We start from the raw sequence: 23052 nt of genomic DNA, 5'->3' as shown, positions 1-23052 counted from the left end.
CTAAGCAGACAGTAAGACAAAAGGGAACAGCAAAAGACTAGGTATTTGCTTGAATTTTAGGACTAGAATTTTCCAGCAGATTAAGTTTGTATCAGACTGGGGAACTGAATCCGGCCCAGTGACTCAATCACAAGAACAACAGTACAAAATTTAAGTGAAGGGATCAGATGGGTAACCTTCCAGAGCTTCAAATAAATATCAGATTATAAGTCCAATTCTACATTTCTTATTCAAACTAACTCCCTAATCCAGACTCCTTGAGAATCTCTCTACATTTTCAATGCACCCACCAGTTACCAGTACTTATTCCAAGCAGCATGTGTATTCAGTAGACAATAGTGATTGTTGTGGTGGGTCGCAGTAGCAACAATTACATCCTGTATCTTTTTAATATAATGCATGGTTCATATTTCAGAAACTGTTTATAGTTAGAGTGCAAAATATGACTTTGATTAATATTTACATCCAATCTAATGCCTTCATTTGTTCCATTGTTTCATTTTAAGCACTTGTATGCAAAAGATTCTGATGTTATGTCAGCTGAAGCTTAGCAACTGCTATTATTGATTATAGCCTTGAAGGAAACTTCTCAGCAGTTTACAGTATTTTGTTAGGATATTTGAAGAGACATAAAGTGTTATTATAAAGAAGCTAAGCTAGGTTTGGCAAAGAGCCTTTCTTTTGTCTGCGAAACTCTCTTCAGTAAATTTAGAACAGAAGGACTTTTCTCTGGAGTGAAAATATATGTATTGCTGGCTACAGCATAAGTTTGCTGCTTCACCAATTTAGAATTAGATGATGGACTTATTTAGTAGACATTGGATAGTAAAAAGTAAAGCCCATAATTTAAAACATTCCACATTACCACATTCCAAGAAAAACATGGCCCAGTGAACAAAACCAGCAGTATTGTAATAAGAAAACAACTAGGTGCATTTTTTCCAAAACCTAGACCCAGAAATCTAAATGCATGAGTTACTGGCTAAAAATGCCATTTTCATGTCTCCATTTCTTCATGAACTGAAGAAAAAAAAAACCAAAAAAACATCCAGCAACACAACCTAGATTTGAGAGGAAAAAAAGACACAAGACTCCAGGTGAAGATTCAGAACACCACTGTAATGCTGTAATCTTTCCAAATCTTAGCGTTGCTTCCTTAATTTTAAAAACAGACTTTTCATTCTTTATAGGAGATACACTGTTACAATTTTATTTTTGTTTGCTTTGTTTTAATGTAAGATTTTATTTAAAGGAAGTGCAGTAATCCAATTTCTGCCATCGCATTTCCTGCACCATCTTTGCTACTGGATCTAGGAAGGGGGTCAATTTTCATGCAAGATACAGAAGGCAACTGCTGACATATCACATCATATTTCAGCACGCTGCATGTTCTCCTCTACTTGATGTCCCTTTCTGATTGCTATATGCTTCTAAGTACTAATCATAACTATGCATCTAAGTTATACCTATGCTAAGCAAGTAGCACAGACTAAAATTCCAGTTTAATTCTCTAAACCAGCAGCTTGGTTTAAGTTACTGGATCATAATTTCACTGTTTGGAATTGAGAATGGAAGATGGTGGGAAGATTGACAGATTAGAGAAGCTTTAGCCAGATGCTTGAATCCCTGATCTTCTGAAGAGTTCATGCAGCTTTGCTTTGGCATTCTAAAGGGGTTTCTTAGCAGGATAAGAGAATCTGTACCTGTACAGGAGGATGGACATTACTACATAGATACTTGTTCAAATTAAAGGAAGCCTCTGAAAATAAAACCAGAAAAGATGCATTATGAGGAAGATAAAGCACATATAAGCAAGGTACAGGGAATCTGAGATGTGATTTTCTTATCCTGCTTGACTTGAATGCACTGTCTTCTGTAGTTTACCCTCTGTTGAGCATATGAGGAAGGATTTGCAATCTCAGCGATAGATCAGAAGTGGATTACAGATACAGATGTCAATAAAACAAGGGATGTAGATGTCAGGACTCTACTGCTGCTTCTGTCTCTCTGAAGGAAATGTTTCTCTCTTAACATTGTGCAAAAATGAAAAGACCTATTTTCTACAGGAAGAGTTCCTTCCTGTAGGAGACTTAATTCCTCTAAATAAGAAAACCACCATCTGCTTTCTGAGAAGTCTCTTCTGTCTCATCTTCAAGAGGACTGAAATGCTGCTCAATTGTTTGTATGTCTATATGAAGCGATTGGTGTATACAGTCTCTAACATTTTACAGTCACTTTCCAGTGATACCAATGTTCTAGACTTCATATTTAGCTATTTTCAAATAGTAGGAAAAAAAAACTCTTGAGGACAAGAGATTTTTAATTATTAGTTTTGATGAGGTAAAGGGCAAAGGCAATTCTTGTCTACTGGACATACTCAGCTGTTTGAGCTCTTGCTGTTCATGGACAGTCAAATATTAATCAGAAAAATATGGCATGTAATGACAAAGTTGACTGTACTTTTATTTTGTATCTCCTAGCTCCTAACTACACACAGTGTTTTGTACAATTCTATGATGGACCTGAAAATAGCACCCAAATGTGGTGCGTCAAAGATACCTCTCAAGATATTTGATGTGAATACTCCATTATGCGCCCTGATCTCCATTGCCTGAAGGATAATAAGTTTAGTTCTTGAATGAACTTTGTATCTAAAAATTTGAGTTCATATATACAGCTGAAATATTATGGTTGTTTAGAACCAGTGGGTGGTAGGCATTAAAAGAAAGGTTCAATTAATAAATTTGAAAAAAAGACAAAAAACAAACATACAAAAAAAACCCTATACATTCCTATTACAGCCTTTATTCTCTCTCTCTCTCTTTTTTTTGTCCCCCCTATTCTTGTTTCAGAAGAATTTATAGATGCTTTATTTGCCCTACCTTCCTCCTTCTCCTGTCACTGGCTAAAAAGCATAAGATGGAACAAGGTAAGTTGTTTCAATATGGATCAATGTTCTTAAATTCTGGTGTTCAGTTTTTTGAAATTAAGCAAAGATTAATACAGAAAAAGATGAAGGCATCTTTTATTTAGCAGGTTATTGTTATAAGGAGTGCATCTGTAGTTGATACCCTACTATCAAGTAGATATCAAGTGCTGTGAACATTCTATGCAGTTGCTAGGAAAACTGAACTGTAAAACACACACCAGAAGGCTTATGACACTGGGCAGTAAGTGAAATACACTATACTAAAAGACTACCCTCAAAAGAGGCAAAGAAATTCAATCCATGGATTCCAGATTGGGTGAGAAAGCCTACAAGGAAAAGTTGCATTAAAAGAAAGAATGCAAAGGCAACAAAAGGCATTTCTGGTCTTGGCTGAAGAAACTCTTGCCTTCTTCATATTACAATTGAATGAAACAAGAAGCTGTTATTGGCTGAATGATAAATCCTTTGTGAGACATAGGAGCTCACTGAACATTATTTCTGCTTTTCCCCTTGATTAACTGTGCTGTGGTTTTATGAGTTACAAGCAAAATGTGCACCTCAAGTCACGCACTCTTAAATAACCCAGCAATATAATCTATTTAGAGAAGGCTTGAAGCATTTTACAGAACAAGTGCATCATTTTAAAAGTTTTTCCATGGGGAATTATTTGTAAAAATATGTATCTTTTGGGATTTGTACCAGGATATTTCTTAATTATTGCTGACATATCGCCCATAACACCATAAGCTCCCTCAAAGGGCAGGAAAAAAAAGAATCATTCTCCCTTAATCACCATGTATAAACCAAATAAATTTAGCAACTACCTCGTGCTATTGAAGCAACAAATTGATGCCTTCAGAGTTCCCTAATGACTTAAATATTAAAAATAATATTAAAAATCAAATGGGGAAAAAAATCCCTGCATGTTTCCAGAATGGAAACATCAACTTTTTAGTGCTACTCACTACCACAGAGACCTGCAGGACATAAGTGACTAAAGATTGTCTAGTCAATCAGCTAAGCGTACAAAATGTGAAAGGAGCTAAAATGAGCTGGAAAGGTAGTAAATGAAGCTTTCATTGAGTCAGGATAAAGGGTCCAGTTCTGCACATTTAATATCTAAAATAACTTCTAATTACATGGGTTATTATTTTGAATGTGTCTAAAATAAAGGTAATAAAAAAAACTAATAAAAAACAAATAAAAGTAATAAAGACTAAAAGCTAAGGATTTCTGCAAAGAATTAGTATAGAGTATTCAGTGTGACATACATCATCTGCAACTTATTGTACAACAACCCCCCCAGATAGTTAAATCCTAGATCAAATATAGCATGTAACTATTTAAAGGCTAGGACTTCACACAATTGCTCTACTTGGTTCCCATCTGCAGTAAACCTAAGTATTCCTGATAAGCTTAACTGAGAAGAAGCTTTTTCTGCCTGGTTTATAAAGTTTTAAATTTTTTGTTATTTTAATCACATTCTTGAACCACAGTGTCCAGAAGTTTACCAGCCTTACAGAACTCAACAGTGACAAGTAGTTTCATCTTTTACACACACACAGTTCTCAAGGTGCATCCTTAGCCAATTTTGGCATTCTTGTTCTACGGAAAATAGTACCTGAGAAACACTGATGTATCCACTTGACTGAAATTGCTGAAGGCAAGCATTTGAAAAAGTTTTTGTGTACAGAATTATGTGGGAGATACTGGACAGTACCTAGGGTACAAATGAGTAACTCATGTCATTCTCAGAACAAGAGGCTATCATTAAAACATAGAGAGTCACCTATATCTCAATGCTCCCTGGAGCTGCCAGCTTCTACAGTAAGAGAGCTGACCAATCAAGCTCTTCTTCAGCTTCAAAAGGCTTTAAAAATCTGTTTATTGTCCAATAAAGTTTATAATTATATGCTGTTATAACATACTTAAGTAAGGCCTGACAAGACCTAATTCTAAGCTACAACCCTCACTCTCTCTTCTTTTGAGAAAAAGATGAATAATGGCCTGGTGATACAATGTCCAAAACTGACAGTTTTTTTTTTGTTGACTTCGTAATCATAACAAGTTGCACATAGGTGGAAGATGTGCAATTCTGGGTATTTGTCTGATCTGGCAAGCCTATAACTGCAATTCTGTGCCTTGATAGCTTGATTCTAAGGATCTCAAACAATATAAGAATACAACCATTAGACAATGTGAGCACAACCGTGAAATTTCTGAGATGTCAAATCAAGTTGATATGAGGCTAAAGAGCTGAATTCTGGAAGTTTGATTTCAATTTTACTTTTTCAGGCAACATGTGTACAACGTAAGCTATAAGCAATCACACATCCTAAAGGAACAAAATAAAATGCATAACACTATTTAAAAACTACTGTAAAAAAGAAAAAAAGGGGGGGGGCCTTTTGCCAATTCTGGAAAACAGCATTGCTACTCCCTTTCTTTTCATTAGGAAAAAAAATATATATATATATCAAATTGCAATGGCAAGTATTATTCATAGCCTTTCTAACAGCAGAACAAAGAAAAAGGTAGAAAATACATGATCATTCAACTCTGAGTTCTTTCTATTGAATTATAAAGAATCTTTGTGTCTCACCGTAACTTCGAAGAGTTGATTAACTGTTAAAAACATTGACTGTCAAGATACTGTTACCACAGACAGCACTGAAGCCCAAAGCCTGCACCATTACTAAGAAGTAGTTTGAATAAGGATAACTGACAAATATCACTGACTGCACAGTTCTTTAATATATCTTATAGAGGCTCTGGTTCAGGAGACAGCTGCTCAACAACCAGACCACAAGGAGAACAGCAAGATAAATACAAACCACCTATACTTTATATAATACTTACAGATTCTTAAAATAGTGGAAGAAAAAGAAAATCTTTATTTCAATTCAGTATTTGTATTAATCCATCCTTGCTAAGAAACTTGAATGCTTATTTTTCTGAGGTTTTTCTGCATGCACTTCAGTGTTACCTATTTTGTCTTAACCTTTTTGTAAATTCACTGTCTCAGTAATTTAATAACCCACTTGATGTCTTGATTTGACCATCTCTTTGTTCACTCCAGTTATATCTCACTTTTCATTCAAGTACATATGTTTCTAATTGAACAACCTTGTTACATTCTGTCAGGAAGCAGACCAACTGTCCCCAAGGATCTATTCTGGGAATCTTGAGAACCAGCCTTAGATACAAATGCTCATTCCTTTACCAGTTTTAGATTATTATTATTTCTTAATATTTTATTTCTTAAGAAAAAAAAAAAACAACACACCCTATCTAAACATATTTAACTAGACAAATAATCCTACAAACCAAAAATGTCCCAGGGCTTGTGCTACTGTTTCATATCACAAGGGAGCTAAGCTTGCTGCCAACCTTAACACAGTACATATTAGAAATCTAAAACCTCTCAGATGTATTAAGAATTCTGTGCTAGAATTTGGCTTAATTCCTGATAGTCATTCTAACATACTTTATTTTTTAGTGTGGAAAAGGCTGCTGTTTTAACTTGTCATTGGCTGTTGAGATTTTTGGTGACAGCGACATTTCACTAAAGCAGTTACTGAAGCTGTATTATTGCCACCTGACTGGTAGTGGTTACTACTGAAAAGCTGAAGGTCTTTTTCCACAGTCAGTACTTCATGTGTTTCCTAGAATACACCAGACTTAAGTCTATTTTCCCTCAGCACATGGAAATAGACACAACTAATAACTGTTGTTATTATGTCATATCATATGCCGTATTACTTGCAGAGAAGCTAATGATAATTAATGACCAGTCCAGCAGAGGTGTTGGCTCTTTCCACTGATACAGATATGAAACACACTGTCAGCTTATTTCTGTATATATGTCTGTAAACACACATAAGAGAGTAAAAAGTTTTTACATAAAACTTTGGAAATGACATTACAGCAGCACAAAAGCATATAGTAAGCAATGAATTTTGATTTTGAAGCTGGGGGACCCGAGATGAGGAGCAGTTTCTTCAGATTTATAGAGCACATGGATGCTAATGTTTCAATTGAAAATGTAAAGAGATAGCAACAAACATTAGATGGTTGCTGACCTGATATCTCTCTTCAGACTGTTTCTAGTTTCAGTTGGAAACAACTCAAAAGAAATTTTTAAAAACAGGAATATTATAACCTAAAAGTGCAAAAGCACAAGTAAATAATTATTAAAAAACAACAAACAAACAAACAAAAGGGCTGGAAGCAATTTCAGAACTCTTTCCCAGAGTCATTTTAATGCTCAAGCTGCTTACAAGTTAACTGAACTATTTCACTCTCTACACCAGAGAAACAATTTGAAAATCTTTTGTCCTTTTTGGATACTTAAAAATAAATATGAACTGACTTTGGTGTGTTATCTGGATGCCCTCTGTATACTTTTAGCGCATGTTGTTCACAAGGTAATAAAATGCCATCAAATGATAGCTGCAATTCTGTAATGTGAAAGAAAGTCATGCAGGGTAGCACAATCCTAGGCTACAACAAATGAGAACAAGCCCAAATACAGCAGCCATAGACACAGAAACAAAGGAAGAAAAACTGCTTACCTTCAGAAGATCTCCATTAAGCTGGAATCCTCGTTGCCAACCCTTAAACGAGGTTTGGAAAGGGATGGATCCTGGCTCTACCCCTTCCATTCTCTCAGTTGCATTGCATACATCTGTGCTCCCCTGGGTTGGCCCTGTCTTCCCACCAGACATTCAGTCACCAACTTAGTCTGTGACTTATCATTTTCACTACAAATGCTTACTTACAGTTAATAGTTTAATGGGAGAACAGTCTAAGAAGCCAGAATACTATACTGATTAAAGACCTGGTGTTCTAGTCTTACTCAATGAACTATGTTGAATTGCACTGAGCAGTTGTACAGTGGAAATAATACAAGTATAGTGTTGTACAGTTGAAATAATACAAGTATAATGTACAGTTGGAATAATACAAATATAGCTGGAATAGATAGCCAGAGGGTATCTAAGGAAAAGGACTCACCAACTCCGAGGCCTTCAGTCAAGAAAGGGTACTTGCTGATGTTGAGGCTCACCAAAGAACTCCACCAAAGAACAGTCTCCAGAAAAAGATACTACCTTAGTGGTGGTCAGCCCTTAAATGGGATCCGGGAGAGGTGGAGTCAAGCTCCACTCCTTCCAGTAGCACAGCTGAATTACATTCACCTGTGCTCCCACAGCTGACTCATCACTTGCCTCAGATGGTTAATTAGAGATTCAGGCTGTGGTCAACTGTTTCCCTTACAGCAGTGTAATGGCTTTGAGTTCTACTTTGTCTTCTGTTAAATGCTAAAAACATCACTCCTGCTTCCACAATGACAGCACTATTTACTATGATAGTGGTCTGAAGAGTTGTCTATGTTTTGCAGGGCACACAAGTAAAATACTTTTTGTTTATCACAGAAACACTGTGTGCTTGAAAATGCAGATACTCAATTCCAGTATTGTTTATGGAAGTGTAGCTGGAAAAGGGATTTGCCTGGCAGTTGTAAATCCTTAAACCATAAAGTCACAAACATAACTTCAGTTACATCAAAATGAGGAAAACTAAGAATAATTCTAAGCAATGCTCTGCTGTTAGTTGCTTTGGTACCTGAAGGAATTTACTGTGTCCATGGAATGGTGAATGGGGAGCTGACTGGTGAGTAGGTATCAAAGTCTAAAGTCCTTCTGTAAACATAGTCTGCAATCTGTGCTGTACAGGGAAAGCAGAATCAAGCTCTTTGACAGCCTTGAAAGCTCTACTTGATCACTATGGCAAGAGTGGTTTGAAGCAAGTACTTCACAATGTGGTCAATACTTTTCCTACGTAGATGTACTACAAGTTTATTTTACATCTATAACTAAGTGACCAACAGCAGAAATTCATACGAATTCAATTCAAACAACTGTAAAACATATAGAATGTAAGGTGTTTTGTCTCTGACAGTATTCTTAGCCGTAAATACTGAGTATCATTTGATTTTTGAGAGTTGAGATCGAGAAGGCGAAGAGAAGAACTGGCCCATGACTTCCAATTAGCAGTAGTGAAAAAGATCTGTCCTGTTCAAGGCAAGAGATTTAGAAGTTAATTCAACAGAAATAAATTAATAAGTAAGTATGGCAAAATATTAATAAAGCCCACTCTGAAAAGAAAGACACATGTCTGAAATGAAATATGTTTAAATTTTCAAAATGCTGTAAAAGACTTTTGTTTTGTAAAACACTCTTCTTATAAAATGAATATGGCTTATAAACACAAACACATACAAACACATCTGCAAATGCATACTTCCCAAACCTGTAAGATGTCTGTTTGAAAGATGACATTTCTTTCAGTGACTTAAAGTTTCTTCAAGGCAGAAAACTATGGAAGATACAGTATAGCAGAACATCTGTCTTGTCATGTAGGCAGATATTAGGATTAAATTAACTAGAAATGAATAGAATGATATATGACAGGGTGCAGATGTCCCAGCCACAGTGTGATAATTTCATTGCAAAACTATGTAATGAATTCCATACATTACAGAAATACAAATATACTACTTTAGGTAATTGTGATGAAAAGGTATAATATGGAATGGATAAACAGATGGTATACCCAAAGGCATTTTTCGTTTGCGATTGCTCTTTAGTCATTTTAAAATGACTTTATTTGGTTTACTGTAAGTCTATTATTACATCCTTTCTTTTTAATTTATTTTTTTTCTTGTAGCTCTTCTGAATCTGGATTTCATGAGGAGCATAAAAAACGATTCTGCACGTCTGCTTTCCAGATAGATTGGTTAGTTCCCATTTTCTAAGCTGTACATTATTACTACTACATCTAAAGCCAACATTTCTGTGACTTCAGAACAAACTGGATTGATTCTAGAAGCTTTTTGGCTTTATGGATTTGCTAAATTGGCACATGCTGCATCTGTGCTACTAGAATTAACAGAACTGTTCAAATTTTACTGCAGATGATTGGCAAATTTTCCTTTATTATTTGCAAATGAGAATTATGATTAGTGTGTGAGTCAGTCATTTTTAATAGGTATATTAAAACATGATGATATGATATTTTATGATATAAATAGTGATTTGACCATCCTGAGAAAATATATAAAATGCCCTTTTATATCTGACAACAGATATTTTTAAATGATACAAATAGTTAAATGTACAACAGGACTTTCCATTATTATCCTCATTTGGACCGTGTAGTCAGTCCTTAACATCCTTTATGTTGAAAGACGAACTACAGGAAAACCAGTAACTAAGGTTCTACACATAGAAACATAATACCTATGTTCTGCACCCATATATGCCTATTCTTTTAAAGTATGTGTAAATAGTTGAGGCTGGACTGAGGCTCCTTTAAGAATGCAAATTTTAGTTGTGCTGGTAGCTGTAGATTTTTTAGATAATATCACATCAACCTACAAAGAAGAAGGGCTGCTCTAAAAGCAATGCCTCGTATTTTATTATGTTAGCCCACAATGTCAGAGGTGGATGTTGTTGGCTGTAGAGATCAAACCTACATTCCATTACATGTTGTTGCCTTGTGACAGATGACAGCAGAGGGGCAGCCTGGTAAAATGGTGTCTGACACAGAAGTGCTGATGAAGCAAAGGTGAATTCCTCTATTAGGAAAAATCACACCCATTGACATTCATCAACGCTTGCTGTATGTTTATGGAGACCAAATTCTGGATGTGAGCACTGGCAGTGGGTGGTGTGTCTCAGCAGTCACTGACAGTCTTCTCCACTGGTGGAGATTTTTACAAGCACTGCATGGTAGGCACTGTTGAAAATCTGCACCTACTGATGCTTACTACATTGAAAAATGTTTCATTGCTGAGAATTTGCTCTATAATGTAGTGTCATTGTGCTCATTGTATCTATAGTAGCTTTCAAGGAAATAAAAAGAAAGTGTTAATTTTGGAGCAACTAAAATGTTTTCAAATACAGAGATTAAAAAGAATGGAAACTGAACTTTATGCTGGACGTTAAGAAACACTTCTTTACAGAAAGGGTAGTTAAATGCTGGAATAGGCTCCCCAGGGAGGTGGTCGAGTCACCATCCTTGGAAGTGTTTAAGAGCCATTTGGATGTGGTGCTCAGAGATATGATTTAGCAGAGGGTTGTTAGAGTTAGGGTACTATGGTTAGGCTATAGTTGGACCTGATGATCTCAACTTCAGTTTAATTACCTGCAACAGATATCTATTGCCATGTATTCTCCAATGCCATAAACACAACCTCTTAATTACTATCTGTGTCTCTAATGCTATCCCTATTTTCTCAGAAAAGAATAATCTTTAGTAATAGAAACAAGCTTGAGAGTATTGTCTGATCTGATTAAATCTCTCAAGCACATCAGAGACTAAATACAGCAGTATTTTTGTTAGCACCAGTGCAAACGCATTGACACCCCTCACATTTCAGTCACTGCTGCAGTGGCTGATTTTATTGCTAGTTTTAATCATTTTAATTCAAGCGGTTTGATGAAGGTGCCAGTATCAAGTTTAAGTTCCAGTACATTAAAATGTTAACGCACTGGTTACTTAATTTTGACTTAGTATCTCCTTGTTTCAATTTCAATGTTGTGATTACTGTTTTCTATTTCTTAGACTTTCAAATTAAGTTAATCTATTTAGAAGCATATGTTTTTAAATATGGAGACAGCACAGTTCATTTTCTCATGATGAAAGGCATATTTTGGATAATCATTTTTTTCCAAACAGATGCCCAGTTTATCTCACTTAAATCAACTGTTTCTGACTGGACCAATTCCTGGATGAGTTAATTGAGCATGGCTAAACCTAAAATGCTGGCCTAATCAAGGAAATAGGAAGAGGTGATGACTATGAAGATTCTCAGCTTTCAATAAAGGTGTTTAGTTGTTTACTTATATTCTCACAACAGAAGGAATGCAACAAATGCAGCCCACTGGAAATAATTCTGGATAATCTGACTACATTACTTTCAGTGAAATGGAGTCTGCTCACTTTACCCGAGTGAACCAACATCTCAGGGAAACATGAAAGTAATATCTCATTCGTGTAATACAAAATAAGTGGCAGAAGGAAAGGCAGACTGAAAGGTGTCTGCCTTTAGTTTTCAATTATATTAGTTACTCCATTACTGTATAAGCCTCAATGTCTACATTCTGCAGAAGAAATCAATCCTATTGGAATGCTGTTCATTCTTACCAGACAAATGCCCTGCTTTCTTTGCACATATCACATCTGTTCACTCATTCACTTCTCAGACGTAGAAATTTTGGTTTGGAGAATGATGATGTCTTGTTTGATTTTTTTATTTCCTCCTCCTATGGAGTCCTCTTTTGAGAAACACATTTTAAAAGAAAATCAGATTCTAGGATATCTTAGCTGTAAAAGAGGGCAACATTTTATTCTCAGTGCTTTGAATATACTCATCTGTCACTTTCTGTGATATAGTTCATAGGCAGACAGCTCATGGGACCCTGCATTGAAATCCATCATCATTGCAGTCTTTGTATATTAAAAAAATTGTAAGAGGGCCTCTGGAGCTGGTGCTTGGAGAAGACTTATTATGGGGCAGGAACTGTATTATTATATTTTGACTAATTATTAATTTTGTACATGTATTTAATTATGCCACTGTTGAGTTCTGCATTTGTATATATATATATATATACATATATACAAAGACTGCAATGATGATGAATTTATATATATATATATATAATATAAATATATATGCAAATATATATGCATACACACACACACACACGTATATATACTCACACATATATATGCTTGAATAAAACAACCCACTTTCAATGTTGTTCCAAGGTTCTAAGCAGACTTGCACGGATTAGGCTTATAGCTCACATCTGGTTTGCTGAAGGAATTCCTGGAGAAGGAATCAGAAAAGAGCCATCATACAGAAGGACATAAAAGTTAATTTCAGGAGACAATGACCTGTTGGATCATATGAGGTTATCAACAAAACAAGTTAATGAAATCATATCCTGCATGGATCATAAAGAAGAATATGCTTATAAATATTAATTCATCTGAAAAGGGACAAAACACTTTTTCTAGTTTGTTATTGCTTGGAGATAGTGAAATATTTGAGCCCTCTTCTGAAGCTAATGATAAAAATACTAATAAACTCAGAGATTTTGTTTTCAAATTTTACTTATTTCCTGTGTAACTACTTACTATCAATACTTACTGTCTTGATGTTAATGAAGGTAAGCAAAGTGAATTTGCCACCAAGAAAAAAAGGAGCACAACTAGGCCTTAAGGTGAATTATTCCTGATCATAAATTAGACTGGTCATTCTGCTGTACATTAGCTGCTATTTCTATTGACTGCTGGTCTGTATGTCTTAAAGATCTGCAGCCTAATACTAGATTTGAATCTGCCTGTAGATAATTCATGAATGCATAAAAAAGGCATCAATAATCAGAAGCTACTGGTAGTGAATTCTTCATACAGCTGTACATGGTGCTGCTCTGCCTGTACATAGATAGCTGAGTCCTAATCCTATTTGAACATGTAAACACTGGCAAACGAGGGTGGGTAGGAGATTGTGTGGGCCAAAAAGAAGCATATATCTCAGTGGTTGCACAAAGTGATGATGCTCATAAATATTATCTCACTTTTATCTGTGTGAGGTGTTTACATTAACAAAGACCTAAGATGGGGCTATTGAGTACAACATTACTAATTGCAGGTAAGCACAAAGTATTTTGCCACTCTGAAGGAAATGCAGCACAGTTAGTTACCAATTTTTTTCTTTTCTCCTGTCTCTCTTGCCCACACCAAATAGAAAGTCAAACACAGACACTGAACAGTTTTTGGGAATAGGGTTTAATATCTTTGTTGGTTATCTGTGACACAAGATCCATTATTTAACAATGAGAGATAACTCACTGTAGGTCTAACTCTCTAGTAGGATTTGTGAGTGCAGAAGTAATGCTAAGAAGTGACACCAATTAATAGTTAATACGCTATTAAATCTGTGGACACATGCTTCACCTTTCTCAGTAATACAGCAAGGCAAATTTTCTTCTCAATTACTGTATTACAGCAAATTCTGCAGTCATGCTGTGTGTCATTTTGGCAAAATGATAGTAGTAGTGTATGGATGTTTAAACTTTATTTTTGCATACCTGATTTATTTATGCAAGTGAGCTATCTTTCATGAATTTTAATCTAAAGACCGGGTTTACAAAATACCAGTGCATCTGCAATCACCAATAAGGCTGTAGCAATGCTCTGAAAAGAGCTAATGTCGAATATTTGTAAGCTCTGTTGAGTTTGTGTCTCATCTGAGGCATTGTTGCATAAAATGCATTTCATGTTTTGAAAAAAAAGTTATGACTACAGTCTTTATCTTTAATGCATACTGAGGGACTATGGGGAATGTTTTGATTTCCAAGTTTTCTGATAGGAACAGTGCACTAGTATAAGTGGTGAAATATACAGCTGTGTCTTTATTCATTTATTTAGTGTGTGCGACTCTGAAAAAGAAAAGATGTATCCTGTGAAAACATTGCTCATATGTAGAGCTAATCGTAGATGAAACTTAAATAATTTATATGTAAAATTACTTTTGTCTAATAATATAGTAGTTCTGTTGGATATAAGGCAGCTATTCTGGAAACTGAAGTAATTATGGTGAAGAAAAAGAATGAAGCAGAGCAGTGACTGCATTCTGAGCTTTGCAGAAGACAGATTTGGAATGTGTCACTGTACATCAGTATGTGTGTTTATCTTTTGTTAAGTACACAAACTGACTGAGACAGAAGAAACCTTTGGGTGAGCCATTAGATAATTAGGCCTGATCTGTGTTGGTGCTATCAAAGTATCTTTCAGCTCATTTTAGGCAGACTTTGATGAGGAACTGAAGATCACTGTCTGAGCTGTGTTTATAAAGTACTATCCACGTTGTGTGTTTGGTGAAAGGCCTAACCATACTTCTGGACACTTCAAAACAGTAATTGTTAGAGAGAATGGGAAACCACTCTATGGTGGGTAATTAATAAAATACTATTGTAGCAACTTCAGTGCTACTCAAGTTAACTTTCCAAAGAGACAAACTGAAATTGCTCTGGTCTTTGTTAAAAAAAACACTGTACAAAAACTGTTTGCATTTTCTTTTCCTTTTGTGATGAATTATATTAAGGGAAGGTAGGAAAAAGATCCTGGCATGGTGAAAACCAAGTACTGTACTGAAGTACATGAACAAATCAGTGAGGACAAACATTCCATTTGTATTCTAAGTGTATTCTAAAATATTTCCTGTAATATTGACATGAGGTTCCTTTTTTTTTTTTTTTTTTTCCACCTCCTCCACCAAAGTTATGTAAAATCATGTAACCTGTTGCACATGACTGGCTTCTACCCTTGGGCTAACTCACACACTCTCTCTTTGAACATTATTCAAGTTACATTCCCTAGAATGTGCATAACTTGTAGACAAGTTGAGACAGAGGCTGTTCTGGCTTTGGCTAGGTGATAGGTGTGCACACGTGTGCATATGTAAATATATACACATACACATATAAAATGGTGCAAACATCAGTGATGGAAGGAGCAATAAGAAACTTTCTAATAAGGGAAAGTATCCCAAAACCATGCCTTAATGCAGACTTCAGTCCACAGATCACTGCAAACTACCAAGCATGAAAATATAAGATGGTGATTTGATACATACCCCGTTTTTCTGGCGAAACACCAATTTGTGACAGAGCACCAGAAAATGAGGAACCAATTTAAATATACCATTATTTTTTTTAATAGAATAACAGCAGTTCTAAAGGCAAGTTATTTTTTCTACTGTGAACCACAGAATCAAGTTTAGAAATTATTCTGATAGCCATAGTTTCAATACTAATAACTTGAATGAACATCAGCTTTTGTAAACTGAATGTAAACTGAGTCTGAAAGAAGGGATTATAAACTCTAGATCATGTCTAGTTTATCTTATGTTACTATCATCATCCTTCATTAAGCTAACAACGTGTAATACACACGGGCACTAAACATACATACCCACACATCAGATAACTGTAACACTGCAGATATAATAATGATATTTCGAATGAAAAATACTGTAATTTTTATCTAAATACCTATGTGGGCATGTGTATAAACATACATATATCTGTATGCCTGTTGGCAGACTCACAGATCCCTGCTGGGGAACACACTCTTACAGCAATAATTAAGTATAAATATTCTGTAACCTTTGCTACAGGAAATTTTACTTTGTTCAATAATATTAATTTTTAAACATTCATACAGAACTTCATACTAGCAGCAAATACTCAAAGCTGTCAACATCATCAGTGACTGAGAGCCTCAAGAAACACCTCCACAACTGCCTTCATGTTTACTTACCTCCATTATAAGAGTCTTTGCTCGTGAAAGCGCTACTGAGGAACTGACCCACCTTAAAGAGGTCTGCTCAGCTATGATCTTTGGATAGGAATACAAAGAGATGCTGTAACGCATTTCTGTAAAAAGAAAGAAAATATTTTGGCTTGTACTTTGAAAAATCCCAACACCTTTTGGCCATACTGCAGACTAATATAAATAAATAAATACCAGAAAAGATTTTGTGTTTGGATGATTGCCTTCATAGGGATTTGGTTTGCTTTCTCTCCATGTTTCCTGCTTACAAAGGAGGAGAAAACACCAACAGTCCAGAAGCGGCAGCAGCTGCAGCAACAAAAAGGTCATGAAAAGTAAGTGCTATGCAAATAAAGGAAATAAAACAAACAGATCATTTAAAGCATAAAAGAAATAGAAGAAACGTCTGCAAATCAACATGCTTGGAAAGAAAATGAAAATAAAGGGCAGTTTGAAACAAATCAAAGTGTCATCAAAATAGAAAAGAAAAAGGGCAAAGCCATAAAGAACTAATAAAATGAACAGTAATTGAAAGAAACTGCAAATAAAAACAAAATGGACCTAACAAAAGTAACAGGTGGAAGATACTTTTTCTGTTTGCCTAAAAGAATGCATTAGGTTTATTTAACTTTATACAAAAGAGTAAATGAAAGCAGAAGCTTTCGTGTTTCCTCCAGAGATGGGAATGGTGTTGGACCACCAGCCTCACCTGATGAAGCTGTAACAAGAATGGAACAACCCATTTCAAATTTTTATTTAAATTCATTTGAATTTTCAGGCAGTCCAAATTCAGAGCTGATGCCGATCCATCGCTTCCATTTGTCTCGCAGGCTGCAAAATGAAAAAGAAACACAGCAATTCTTCTCATCCTTTCTCACAAGTTCCAAAGTATTTTTCACACTTGAGAACCAACTAAATCTTTGCGCATGCGTTTTGTGAGGGGAAATCAGACCATAAGCCTGGACACAAAAGGCAGCTCAGGGCTGCTGGGTGCTCAGGGAGCTGGGCTTAGCTCAGTGGCCTCTAGGAAGCCTGCAGGGAACAGGAGGGAAGCAGGGTTCTGTGGGTCAGTCCCAGGACTCTTAGGTAGCTATGAAGAGTGCAGGGCTGCAGGAAAAGAATCAGCTAATGAACAATGGAATAGGGAGCATTTCACTTGTAACTGAGCCACCAGCTCCCAAACGACGTACTCACCAAATGAATGCGGTATATCTGTTTTATTAGTTATGACAAGTGAATGACGAAGAAACAATTGTGGCCAAAATTTGCAAAACAACCTTAAATTAATAACAGCCCAAAGACAGAGCTGTGGCTGAGTGATACACAGGCAGAGGAGAAGGGCTATTAGTATGATGTATCACTTTGCAACGGCTTGAATCAAATGGCAACTTTCACAAAAATTGTGGTGTTGAGTTTGAAGTGCTGTCAGCAGCCATGTGAGCAGCAGCGTGCTGCCTGCCTGGGGCTCCTAGCTGCTGTGCCTGGGGCTGCAGGGCCATGCAATGCTGCAGTGCTGCATTCTGCACCAGGCAGGCTACCAGCATGAAGTGCCTGTGCAACACCTGCATTCCAAACTCAACATGCCCAATAACCATATCATATTAGCATGAAAGACTCGTGGAAAGCAGGCTCACACCTACAGTTACCAGATAGTGCAGATCCGGAGATATTTTCTCCTTTATCTCTTTAACAGAAATGGAATACTACATGTAGCTGAACACAACACGTTCATGAAGCCTACTAGAAATCTAACACCCTGCTTAAGCTGTTTTTCTTTTTTTTTTTCTCCTCCTTTTATACGTATATTTGTTGTTAAACGGCCTCTAAACCCACGCTGTGCAGTAATTTATCCAAATATTCACAGGCAACTCTGCACTCAGTATATATAATTTTATTGTTTTGACTTAAAAGTCACAAGACTGAAATAAAAATGCACGGGTGGCACTTTGCCATACTGCCCCTAGAGAACAAGAGGCTGTCAGCCTGAGCTCCGTGCCAACAGGTTGCTGTGTACTAGACTAAACTGAACAGCAATAAGTCTACACAGCCGAGCTTTGCTGAAAGATGTGATCACACCTCCTAATGTGACTCCATGGCTCTGTTACTTACAGCTAAATTACATTATTATGACTTCATTGTTGAATCCCAATTCTCCTAATTATAGCCTAGAGATCTATTATTTGATTTTGTAACACCAAGTGCTTCTTTTCTAAATCATGTAATCTCTTGTAGCTTATTAATGTCAGGTTTGTGCACACGCAGGGACTTGGTTGTTTGCCAGGCAGAATCAAATTTTCAAATTTTCACTGTGTTATGTTGCAGGGGTTTGCTTGTTACAACCTAATTATATTGGCACTGAAAGCAAATTTATATTATAAAGCACTTTAACTCTTTCACTGAAACATATTTGCATATGTAAGTGTCTCGCCATTGGTCTATTAGCTTTTTCATTGGGAAATTTTTATGAGATTGTGTGGAAAAGAATAATAATTCTGAAACCATTAACTATTCATTTTCCTTTGAAAATGGGAGCGCGTTGTTTTAAAGTGATGTTCGTTGTAATAAATCCAGGAGTTAAATGCAAGTAGGTGCCACACATGGAACTGCCTTTAAGCCTCCTAATGACAAAACTGGAAAATATAAATTTATTGTTTTATTAAATGACATCAATTTTAAAATACCATTGGAAATCGAGACTCTGTTTCCCCAGTATAAAAACTGTCTGGCAGGTGGTTTTGGTTTTATTTACATAATTCCCAATAATGTCAAGTATATTTGGTTACAAGTAGAGTATTTTATAGTATGAGCAGGATTTATAGCTTTAAATTCCCAGTTCTATGAATGTCATTACCTTCTGCTGAAATCAATGGAAGCTGAAGGGACTCACGATCTTGCAGACTGCGAGGGAGCAAGAGTGAAATAAGAGACTACAACTTTCAACAACTGCATTCTCTCCTTGATGTATGAGAGTTGGGGCCACAAGTGTTTTAATGCTCCCTTAAAACAACCTGTTGTCCAGTGAATGCAGTGTCAGGGCAACATAGGCCATATCCTGCTCTACCCTCCTTTCTCTGGTGTTGCTGTAAGTGGCTCCTGAGGGGACTCAATCTAAACCATCCTGCTGTCCTGCCTGCTTCCAGCCAACAGCCTTCCATTTCTGTTGCACCAATTGAAAAAGAGTGAGACTGACAGGTAAGTTCACACAAGCGGTGGTTTGGTGACTTTTTTCCTCATTTGCACAACCTCTCCACAACAATTTTACATAAATCAATGGTTTGGATTTATTTGGTCTACAGTCAGTCCAGTGCAAGAGAAAAGGCACTCTCCAGCTGGAGCAGATGGAGAGAGGGGAGAGCTGGGCTGTCACTCTCAGCAAGAGCCTGCAGCTACACTGGATTGGGTCTAACATGAAATTATACCTGAAATTCCATTCTAATTGCCTGCCTCCTCCAGCAGCTAAGACAAATAAGAAGTAACTAGCCTATGACGTGCAGCTTCCCTTCCCTGTTTCTGATACTCCGAGGAGAGAAAAGGAATCAATGTTCAGGCAGTTTTTTGATCCCGTGTTGCAGTGAAATTTCCACCGTACAGAACAAAATGTTCCATAGAGGATAATACTGTTCAGTGTATGATTTCTTTTTCTCTGCCATCAGGCAAGCGAGAGAGAGGATCAGCGCTTAGAGACAAGCCCTGGGACGAAGTGGAAGAGTTTGTCATTCTGTATATATTTATAATGGGCTTAGCAGAAGAGGGCATAGTCTCTGGGGCTGTAGAGAGACAGATATTTATTTACATACTAATATGAATATAGAATCATAATGGATAAAACGTGTGGACACTGTTGCCACTAAAAGTTAATGGACTGCAAGATTTACCCCCAAGAGAAGAGCCTGCCCCTGCTGGCCTGTCTGAGGTCCTGGACATTTAGTCCACAGCATGCAACAGAACTCTTCCCATTGATTCAGCAGACTCTGTCTAGGTTGTTGGTAGCTGTGGTATCCTAGATATTATCCTTTGACGACACTCAGTAAGCACTGACTAAGGTATGTGAAACAGAGATCATGAGATCAATAAATAGTTCACAAGTGCCGTATTACTGCTTTATTCCTCCTTTGTGGGATGAATCCCACCCTCCTTCTTTCTATTCTTTCTGGATGAACATCAAAAAGTACTGATCCAGTATGCTGAAAACTTTGCTAGTAGGCTCATCATCCTGCCATTTAAAGATGATTCCTCTCTTTAGTTCTGTGCTCCTTGTGAAATTTTCCATATATTTATCTAGTCCATGGTCACCAGACCAAATAGCAGTTGACATCTGTTTATGCAGTTAGCGTTCCTTACTGAATCAAACCCAATGTCAGTTCTACTCAGTGAATAATAGAGTATAGCTTTCAATGCCTATTAAAAACACCACACTGGTGGGCTTCCCTGATGAAGAAATGTGTAAACTACAGCCAGATTTAATGGGTTGGTTTACACATGGATCACCTTGAAGTGCATACGAGTACTTTTAATATTTGCAAGGATTATCATCTCCACTCAAAGTAAGCATCTGGGAGGAGTGATACAGTAACTTTTTCTATTCAGAAAGGTTTTTTTCCCTTATATTTTTTCATTCTTCAAAAACATCCAGGATCACTAGCACAACTGGCATCCACCAAGTGAACAATAGGAATGAAAAGAGACTTCCATGAGAATATAAAATACCAAAGGGAAACCAGTTATCAAGATACAGTAGAACAAATGTGCATTACATGCATTAAACAGCAAATGTTAAATTGACTACAGTTGCAGGAATCCTAAACTCCTAGAACTGACACATTTGAAATCCAGGCATCTTATTAAGGTACATCTGAACTTGCTAAAACGAGAAAAGCTTTGCAATTCTAATTGCAATAATATAGAAATAGAAGTTTCTCAGATGCGTATGAACAGCACCATATTACTAAGCAACACAAGCACTGTAAAACTTGAAAGAACATCTCTTGTTTCTTTCATGACATAACTATGAGAGATTTGACCAAGCAAAACCACGGTTCTTGATAAAGAATGATGAAAAACAACTCAATCGCAAACCATCCTTCCATAAAACTCTTTGGTAAGAAATACTCATCTGTGGCCACTTAATGCAATTGCAGTAAATCGTGGATCACGTGTGGATATATCATAGGGTACCTCTTACTGTCTTGCTGAAACACCAATAGTCTTTTTGTAGCTGTCCCATAAGGGAACAATGTTTCAACCCAAACTAATTTCCATAGCTTCAATTATCCTTGGGGTAGATTCATGGGATTGTGATCAAATAAAGAATTGTGGTATTTCATGATTCAATCATTATGAAGCAACCATCTTTGACCAGTTTCTCATCTTAATACACTCACACTGTGATTGCGGATTTTGAAATAAATTCAGTGAAGCTACTGGAGAAAGTGCCACTAACATTTGGAATTTCATATGAATTCAACTGGGTGCATACTCATCAGTTTTCTTGTCCTACAGATATTAATGAGCTTTGCTACTTTTTTTTTTTTTTCTTTTTTTTTTTTCCCCAGTGAAGTTGATGGAGTTGGATCATATGTATAGATATAATTGTGCAAAGCAAAGTATATATATATATATTTTTATGAGGTGTGTCCGTGTCCTAGGCTAAGCACATGCACAAGATACATTTACTTTTCAGAAGCAGCATAGGTAGAGGTTACAGCTTGCTGATTAAACCACAGATGTTTGACAAACCTTGGAATAAAACTAAGATCTCCTAAGCCCTGGAGCTGTGGTTTCATTGTTGCCCTTCTTAACATTTATAAATATGTATTGCATTTCTGTCCATTAATGTTATGTCTCAAAACTGTGCTATTTCAGCTGGATTTAATGCATGCGCGTTCATGTATTTTTTTTTCTGGGGAACATATTTAAAACATAATCAATTATTAAAAAGGGGGTTGTATGTGCATGTGAAGAAACTGAACGAAAAGGACATCCACACAAAACCAATTTTTCTTGGCTGTGTGACTCATTAATGAACCTTACTCAGTACTGCTATTGTGCTGAGTGCCTCATAATGAAATATACAGGGTTAATAGCTGCAGTGCAATGGGCTTAAGTAAAACCACAGCAGGTGTGTGCCTTAACGAGGTGTTAATAAGGAGGCAGGTGCATGTAAATACGGAGTAGGAGGGCACAGGAATGGCCAGGAGAGAGGGCAGAAAAGCACCATCATGAAGTACTCCAACAGCAGTTACAGAGTCATTTAAGTGCTGAATGTGCTGTGGTCTTTGATACTGACATGTTAGATCTGAAAGACTTCATCTATTATAAAACATTCTGTGCTAGTTCTTGTTCAGTAGAGGAGGTTGGCTCTCGTTTCTTTATGTATTGAAGTAAGGGAGTTATCCTAAAAATTAGCACAGAGAGTTTTCCCCAGATAAAAGCAATTCCTAAGTCAGTTCACATGGGTTGGACACACAGGGATGCAAGAGAAGGCCACAGCTCCAGTTGTGTAGTGTATAAAACATTTCTATGAAGTTTATTGCAGAAAACAGCAAAAAAAATCCACGCAAATATTGACAGCCAAGTGCCTTAAACTCTTGAATGAACAAGCAGTCTACCTCAACTATCAGTGCCAGAAAGATGCAGTCCTTCTCAGACAAATCAATGTCTTATAGTAGAAAGCGATTCACCTGTTCTCAAACAACAAGAAAGAGCATATTTTG

At 36.5% G+C, this 23052-nt stretch overlaps 2 long non-coding RNA genes across 7 annotated transcripts in view; one reads left to right on the top strand and one right to left on the bottom strand.

The window, feature by feature from the left end:
• Nucleotides 1-12850, top strand: part of LOC107314643 — a 51383-nt gene extending 38533 nt beyond the window's left edge. The window contains exons 7-10 of one of the 2 annotated variants that reach the window (XR_004307383.1): nucleotides 2853-2929; nucleotides 9659-9727; nucleotides 11672-11819; nucleotides 12767-12850. This is a non-coding gene — a long non-coding RNA (uncharacterized LOC107314643). Of the gene's footprint in view, nucleotides 1-2852; nucleotides 2930-9658; nucleotides 9728-11671; nucleotides 12661-12766 lie in introns of those variants that run through there. The other variant, XR_004307384.1, reaches the window with a different exon arrangement.
• Nucleotides 1-23052, bottom strand: part of LOC107314642 — a 95970-nt gene that overhangs the window by 10324 nt on the left and 62594 nt on the right. For 2 of the 5 annotated variants that reach the window (XR_001555544.2, XR_001555540.2), the window contains exons 4-9: nucleotides 17049-17170; nucleotides 16535-16648; nucleotides 16328-16443; nucleotides 12719-12827; nucleotides 7504-9003; nucleotides 7012-7091 (exon numbers count right to left, since the gene is read on the bottom strand). This is a non-coding gene — a long non-coding RNA (uncharacterized LOC107314642). The remainder of the gene's footprint in view (nucleotides 1-7011; nucleotides 7092-7503; nucleotides 9004-12718; nucleotides 12828-16327; nucleotides 16444-16534; nucleotides 16649-17048; nucleotides 17171-23052) is intronic. The other 3 variants (XR_001555542.2, XR_001555543.2, XR_001555541.2) reach the window with 3 other exon arrangements.

This window comes from Coturnix japonica, chromosome 5 (genome assembly GCF_001577835.2).
Source record: "Coturnix japonica isolate 7356 chromosome 5, Coturnix japonica 2.1, whole genome shotgun sequence".
In the NCBI taxonomy this organism is placed as follows: domain Eukaryota; kingdom Metazoa; phylum Chordata; class Aves; order Galliformes; family Phasianidae; genus Coturnix; species Coturnix japonica.
The sequence above is the reverse complement of the archived record's forward strand: the minus strand, read 5'-3'. Positions and strand labels throughout refer to the sequence as shown.